Here is an 8215-nt window from a genome sequence, read left to right on the forward strand (position 1 = left end):
TATTATCTTTTAGTGTTGGCTTTATGATGAACAATTTTCCATGAGGATGGCTATTTATTTTAAATAAAGTTTGTTTATTTGATGCAATTTTTGGGTTTTTAATTTCTTTTGATGAAGAACAGAAATAACTCTGAACAGAATCAAACGAACAATTGTAGGTGACCACTTAGTTGGAAAAAACTTCTTCAACCATTTGCCATTGATTGGGGCAGCATGAACTTCCCCATCTCAATCCTGCAACCTGTATGCCCCCATTCCAAGGATCTGATTAATTATGAAAGGGCCTTCCCATGTAGGTGACCACTTTCCATAACCAGCCACATGTGTTCCAAGGGCCAGAACTGCTTTCCAGATTATCTCCCCTCTTCAAAACTCTTGTTCTTGACTCTTTTGTTGTAGGCCTTTGATACAACTTGCTTTCCTGCCAGGAGTTTATTGAGGGTGTCAATTCTGCTTGCATCCAATCCTTCCAGTTCTAGCAGCGTGGCTTGAGAGTAGTTTTCTCCAATCAGATCATGTTGATGAGCAATTCTGAGGGACTGAACAGCTATCTCCATAGGCAGAATTGCATCATGGCCATAAGTTAGAGCATAGGGAGTCATGCCCGTTGCTTCTCTCTTTGAAGTCCTATATGCCCACAGAGTTTCTGACAACTTCTCATGCCATTGCTTCGGATTTTTCTCAAGCATTTTTCTGATAATGTTGATGATCACTTTGTTGCTTGATTTTGCTTGCCCATTAGCTTGAGCATAATAAGGAGTGGATTGAAGCAACCTGAACTTGAATGCCTCTACCATGTCCAGCATCTCTCCAGATATGAAAAAGATCCCCTATCAGTTGTGATTGATTCTGGAATGCCAAACCTCTGTATAATCTGCTCTTCTATGAAGGTGATGATCTCTTGAGATGTAGTGGATTTAACAGGCTTGGCTTTCACCCATTTGGTGAAGTAGTCTGTAACAACAATAATAAAACAGTGCTTTGTTGGTGCTAATGGATAGATTCATGGGAACTGAAGGAGCTCACGGATTGGGCCGTGCCTTTGACAAGCCTCACACCCTTTGGAATAGTCAATGCAATCTTTCGTCATGGTTGGCCAGAAGTAGCCATATCTCCTGATTAACCAGCACATCTTTCTTCCTCCTTGGTGAGCTCCACAGATCCTTTCATGAGTCTCTCCCATGACTTTCATGTATTCTCTCCTTCCGAGGCACCTTAATAGTACCTCATCCTTACTTTTTCGGACCAAATCTTCATTCCACATAAGGTAGTTCATAGCCGTGATTCTGACTCTCTTTGTAGAGGGCAGAGTTGGATATTGTAAGTAAGTTATGATAGGATTTCTCCAATCATCTTCAGTGATCATGGCAGCATTGACATCTATCTTCATCCCTCTGGCCAGAACAGATGGTAGACTTTTCTTTCCTACCTTGATGATCCTCTGACACAGTCTTCAGGCATTTGTATGCCTGTTGCTACCTGAGCTAGCTCATTGGCTGCAAAGTTTTCTTCTCTTGGGATATGTTCCTAAGTAGCTTCTCTGAATTCTGTTAGAAGATTCATAGCTGCTACTAAGTAGACAACTAGAGAAGGACTTAGGCACTTGTATTCTCAAGCAATCTGTTTTAGCACAAGCATAGAGTCTCCCAAAATCTTCACAGACTAGATTTCTAGTTCCATCAGCATTTCTAGGCCAATGATTAGAGCCTCATATTCAGCCCTGTTATTGGTGCACTGGAAATTTAACTGGAAAGAGTAATACGATTCCAAGTGGTTCCTCCAAAACAATTCCTGCCCCAGAAGCCATGTCAGTCTTTGATCCATCAAAGTATAGCTTCCAAGGTGTGAGGTGAACTAAATAGATAGGATTGTTCAAGCAGGTATGAGCTCTTGTCAACAGATCTGCATTTGCTATGTCCAAAGAGTCCATGTTTTCAATTTCTTCCCCTGGATGGTTTGCTAGGAAGTCTGCTACAGCTTGTCCCTTGACAACTTTCTGGGGAACATACCTGAAGGCAAATTCTGTCAAGGCGAGTCCATTTTCCAATTTTGCCTCTCAGCATTGGTCTTGTTAGCATGCATTTAATTAGATCTGTCTTGGCAATGATGTAGATAATATATGGCAGCATGTAGTGCCTGAGCTTTACAGACAATGAAGTATAAGGCTAGGCAAAGTCTTTCAATTGCAGAATATTTTCTCTCTACATCAGAGTTCCTTTCGGGATAGTAGACTGCCTGTTCCTTCCTTCCTTGTTATCTTGGACTAAGAGACTCCCAATGGATACTTCCGATGCAGGACACATAGAGCTTGAGTGGTCTGCCTCTTTTTGGTGGGGACAGAACGGTGGATTTGAGAGGTAACTCTTGATTTCCTTAAAAGCTTGTTGGTGCTGTTCTTCCCACTTGAAGTTCTGTTCCTGTTTCAATCTCAACGAAGAGGAGAAAGGCTGGATCTTTCCTGCAGAATTGGATATGAATCTCCTTAGAAAATTAATTTTTCCTAGGAGACTCTGTAGTTCCTTCTTGTTCCGAGGTGGTAGAGCTTCTATGATGGATTTTGCTTTGTTCTTGTCAATCTCTATGCCTCTTTGGTGGACAAAGAACCCTAAGAAATTTCCTGCTTGAACTCCAAAAACACACTTCTTTGGGTTCATTTTTAGTTTATGTTGCCTCATTCTTAGGAATGCCCTTATCAGATTTGATACATGATTTCCCTCCTCTGGGGATTTAATCACCACATCATCTATATATACTTCCAAAGAATGCCCTATCATATCATGGAAAACAGAGTTCATTGCTCTTTGATAAGTGGCTCCTGCATTTCTTAAACCAAAAGGCATTACAGTCTATTCAAAAGCACCTATATGCCCTGGGCACATGAAAGCTATCTTGTGGATGTCTTCTTCTGCCATCATAATCTGATTGTAACCTGCATTGCCATCCATAAAGGATAGCATCTAATTATGAGCAGCTCCATCTACTAGCATGTCTGCCATTGGCATGGGGTATTCATCTTTGGGAGATGCTTCATTCAGATTTTTGTAATCCACACAGATTCTAACTACCCCTGTTTTTCTTTTGAGAACCAGTACAATTTTCGCTAGCCAATCAAAGATAGATAGCTGGTCTGATGAATCCTGCCTTGAGCAACCTTTCTATTTCTTCTTTCACTTTTAGTTCTGTGTCCATAGACATTCTTCTTTTGGCTTGTTTAACTGGAAGGTAGCCATCCTTAATTGGCAACTTGTGTTCCACCAATTCCCTGTCTAATCTTGGCATTTCATGATAATGCCAAGCAAAACAATCTCTGGAACCCTGCAAAAGTGCAATGAGTTCACTCTTAAGTGGTTCTTTCAACAGTGCGCTAATGAAAGTAGGTCTTGGATCCTCTTCTATTCCTAAGTTTATTTCCTGCAAAGGATCTTCCACTTCTGGCAGAGAATCATCCAGGGCTGCTGGTGCAAAATCTAATACTTCCTCCTGCAAACTCTCTTCCTCTTGATCTTCCATGCTTTCATGGGTGAATTCTGCCATATTGATGGCTGGATTCTGTATGAAGAGCTTTCTTTCTTGGGAGTTTCACTAAAACACCCAAAATGGGAGTTGAAATTATAAAAAAACCCAAGCACTATTTAAACATATAAACACACCCAAAACTCATTATTACACACACTCAAAACCCATTTATAAACACACTCAAAAAGTTGACTTTGGGGTTGATTTTGGGTGTGTTTCTATGTTTAAATAGTGCTTGGATTTTTTTATAAATACATGTCTAGGATTGAGTTTATTTATAAATTTGTATTCTTTCTTCCCAATACATCAACAATCTTTTTGCAATAGATTGGATTGTTGTAGCTCGATCATTTTCCTGTTGATGGGGACTAAACATCAGAGTTCTGGAGGTTTAGAACAAAAAGTCTATTCCAGTCCTCTAGGGAACTAGCTAGACCATCTTCAATGAGCCTTTGAGCCATGACACCATGGGGGCAGCCGTTCTGGTTGACTCCAAGGAAAATGAAAGGACCAAGGTCATCATGATAATACCTTGCCTCAAAACATATGGCAGAAGGCAGAAATGGTCATGGATCGACCTCTACTATCTCCATGTAACCTTCTTCATTCCACAAAGCTAACTGCTGATGGAGAGTAGAAGGAACATATAGACTCTGGTGAATCCAGTCCGTACCAAGCAATGCATTATAAGTGGTAGAAGTGGTGTCTACCACAAAGAATGCAATTTTTAGTTTTTTGCTTCCAACTATAACATCCACATCTAAGATCCCGTGAGTTTTGGTGATGCCCCCTGCAAAGTTGGTGATGGTCAAGCGTGTTGGAATCAAATCCTTCTTTGTTTTACCCATTTTGTTCAACATTATGTGAGGCAGAAGATTAATGGCTGCTCCTTCATCTACCATGACTTCGGGAATAGGAACACCCCCAAAATTTGCTGTTATGAACAAGGGTCTGAGGTGATTGGCCATCTCTTTGGTTGGTTTGGAGAAGCAAAGCTGTTCTGTAGCCAGTTTGTTGATGGTTCCTCCTCTCCTGCGATTGCCTGTTTGCTATTTTAGTGACTCCTCTGCTTTTGCCAACCTGCATTCAAAACTCTGCTGGGAGAACACATCTCCCTCCAAAGTGTTTTCTTGTCCTTCTGCTGCTCTGAATTTTTCTGGTAGAATGAACACCATGTTGATGCCCAAATCACCATGCAGCAAGTCTTCCAATTCTGCGCCAAAAGCTTCAGTTTCTGCATCTATTTCTCCATCATACTTCATCTGTTCCTCCCATATTCTTCTGTCCAGTCTCTCTGTTCTCCCGCTTGAGGAGTGCATTTTGGTCATCTGCAGACGGTTCATAATCTAGATATTCCTCTTCATTTTCCACAATCCAGTCTTCTTGTCCTTCTACTGCAATAGCTTCAGATTTTCCTTGTGGTGGTTTAAGTTGATTGTGTGAGGATGAGGTAGGGTGGATAGGAGATCTGCACTGGAGATTGTGTTTTCGTTTTTGTGGTTGTGAGGTTTTGTTTTGTCTGAGAAAGTGCTTCAGATTCTTCCCTTTCTGCGGGGTGGTTTCGGAAATACATGCATCCCTTTTGTTATTGAGGTATGTGCGATCGCTTTGAACCCTTCTTTTTCGAAGTTAGTTAACTCCATAGTTGAGTCGCCACTTTTTCCAGAATACCACACCGCCTTCTATGATAGCCAAAGGTTTCTCATTTAGGGCATGTTGATTGGTATTTCCTTCTTGGCTCGCTCTGTCACCTCCCTTTCGTTACGGCGGGCATAGGATAGTCTTCTGCCCAACTTTATCTTGGGATGAGGTTCCAATCTGTCAAAAACACTCGGAGTGGGCTGGTTCATGTCATCGGGACTACTTCTAGTTGACTTTACACTTGCACTTCTGCAGAGCACTACCCCAAGCGAGATAGTTGCTTTTGGTCTTTCAATAGTTTCCCTTAAGACTATTACGCCTCTGTGGATCTAGCTTTTGTCGTTGGCTGCTTCTCTTTTGTTGGCCAATTTAAGTTGACCATGTTGACTTGTGGTTAGGAAAAGGATTTGTTGTGGTGATGGAGGTTTCTCACGATAGCTTGACCTTCCTGTATTATTCCTTCCCCAGATAACATCTCAAAAACAACACAACTATTGGTAGAATGATTCCAAGAGTTGTGCCACCTGCACATCTTTATGCGCCTTTGGTTCTTACGGCTTGGGTATTCAGGTGTCTCTATTGCTTCTGTAGCAACATTTCATCAAACAAATCATCACCTTGAGTCAGTGTTGGTTTGTTTGGAACAAATCCTCCTGTGAATGGTGGGGGCTTTTGATCCTTTGGTGGCTTTGTAAGGGCCTTGCGGTGATGGGATGTTTTAACTTTGCCATCTCTGCCACTGCAATCTCTCTTTCCTCCAACTCATACACTTCCTCTTCTGATTCTACCTCAACTAGGTGGACTGAAGAAGAAGGGGTCTTGTAGTAGGTACCTTTGGAGGAGTTTCTCCTTTGTTGTTTTTCCTTGGGCAGTTCCTCATATTTGGATGCTTGGTCAATCAGTTCTGCCAAATCTCCAAACAACATCCCGTCAAATCTCTTTCTCGAGAGATTTTAAGGGCAGCCTTCGAGCCATCTAGATGAAGTGTCTTTCTTCCATCGGGATCAAGTAACTTCATTTTGAGCTTTCTAAACACAGTTATGAAATCTTGAGCAGTTCATCTTCACTCTTGAGGGCGGCAAGGTCGATGATGGTGACTTCTAAATCAATCTGTAATAATAGTCATGGAAAACACTTTCCATTTGCTCCCAAGTCCGAATAGAATTGGGTGGCGATTGTACCAGTGAAAGCTTGTCTAGAAAGAGAATTCCTGAAAAGTCTTAACATCAACAGAGGGTTATTCTCAATAGCTATGCATTGGACAGAGAACCTGCTTATGTGCTCAACTGATGAGGCATGGGGGTCCTCTTCGTTGAACAAGGTGAAGTTTGGCACCTTGCAACTTGGAGATAAAGGTATCTGATCAATATAACCTGGATATAGCTTTCTATAGGTGGGCCTTTCTCCTCTCCTGGCTTCAGGTTCCATCATCTCTCCGATCATTGTTTGTAATGCCCCCACATCGTTCAAGGCATTGACAAGATTTCGTCCCAGCCTGCTGGGCATAATCAACCTCGGTTCCGCCCTATATGGCCCGGGCGAGCTTCCTCCTGTGTTCTTCCCGCTCTTCCAGTCCGGATGATTCCTCTAGTTTGCCCTCTGCCTGCTTCTCGCCATTGTTAGAAAAGGTTGTTTCCCCCTCTGCCTCTTCTTCCTCTTGTGGTGGAGGGAATAGATTGGGATCCATCCTTCTCGGGTCCAGTAGGGCAACACTACTTTGTGGTTGGGGCAAAGTGCCAAAGGCTGATCATGTGGGGCCACGGGTTGTGGGAATAGGCCGAGGCTACAGTTGGTTCTACTGACCAATCGTGCAGGGCCTTCTGCGCGGACTAGGGTCTCACGTTCTTGGACGGGAAGGGCTCCTCCCTACGTCCTTTGGATTTCTCCATGCTCTGCAACCCATTATCTGTGTAATGAGAGGATTCTCTTGTATAGCCATGCTAATCCCGTGGGGGGCCATAAGGAGGGTCTAGTTGCCGGACTCTGACAAGATCGGGTTTGGAATTCGCCATGGTAGCCTTACGGTCCTTCCCCGAACCGCTGTTAACCTCGCCATTGCATCATGGCTGTCATATTATTGAGAGTATCCACAGCTCCTTTGTATTGTCATCTCACGCCGAATACTGATTCTGCATTTGATTCATCCTCCGAGCCGGTCCTAGAACGCTCTGCTTCTGATCTTGCCGTGGGCTGATTGTCCGCATCACTTTCTTGACTCGGACCTTCCCGAGAGCTACGGTTTATTTCCATAGCGTGGTGCGGGGTTCAGCTAGAGCTTCAATATTCATAAATCCAGAAGAATTCAGCCGGTATGTATACTTGAGAAGTCCCATCTGGTGCGCAAATTGTTCACCCTGCTTTACGCTTTACTCGAGATGGAAGGGCAAGTTCCTCACTTGAAATCATTGGTGGTCAACAAGTCGCTTTCTTTGGTGTATGAGCATGCCCGCTAGCAATGAAAATTCTAGCAGACTTCTTCTAGAGTAGATACTTGCGCCCCAAGTTACTGATTTCTAAGAACAAACGATTGTGAATTTGAGTGAGGAATATCTCCCAAGTAAGTTCTTTTCATGGCACGCTCGCACACTAAAGAAAGTTGACTTGCTGACCAGTCAATAGTCTTCAAAGCAATGGGGAACTTTACCCTTCCGTCACAGGAGCAAACACAAAACGGGTGAACAGTGGTCTAGTAAAACAATCCCCATGTTGAATTGTTTTTCCCTAATACATAGCTAAGATGTGCGTGTGTTTATTTATATAAAAGGGATTTATCATATCAAATAGGTTTTTTTTTTTTTAAAAAAAAAAAAAATGAAGCACGTGCTAAAAGCTTTTACATGCATGGCTTTCGAGCTTGTTTTTGAAAAGACGGGGTTAGTATGTTTGTTTTACTTATGTTTAAACTTACGTTTTGTCCACTCACATATTTTATGATTTTGCGTCCCCCCAAAGCCATGACTTGAGGAGCTTAACAATCAAGATAAGAAACTCCTTCTCTGCACGACCATTGCCACCATAGGATTTTTATTTTCTTGACTTTTCTATTGTTTTCGACTTG

This window comes from Prunus mume, linkage group LG8 (assembly GCF_029339155.1).
Source record: "Prunus mume cultivar Tortuosa linkage group LG8, ASM2933915v1, whole genome shotgun sequence".
Lineage (NCBI taxonomy): Eukaryota > Viridiplantae > Streptophyta > Magnoliopsida > Rosales > Rosaceae > Prunus > Prunus mume.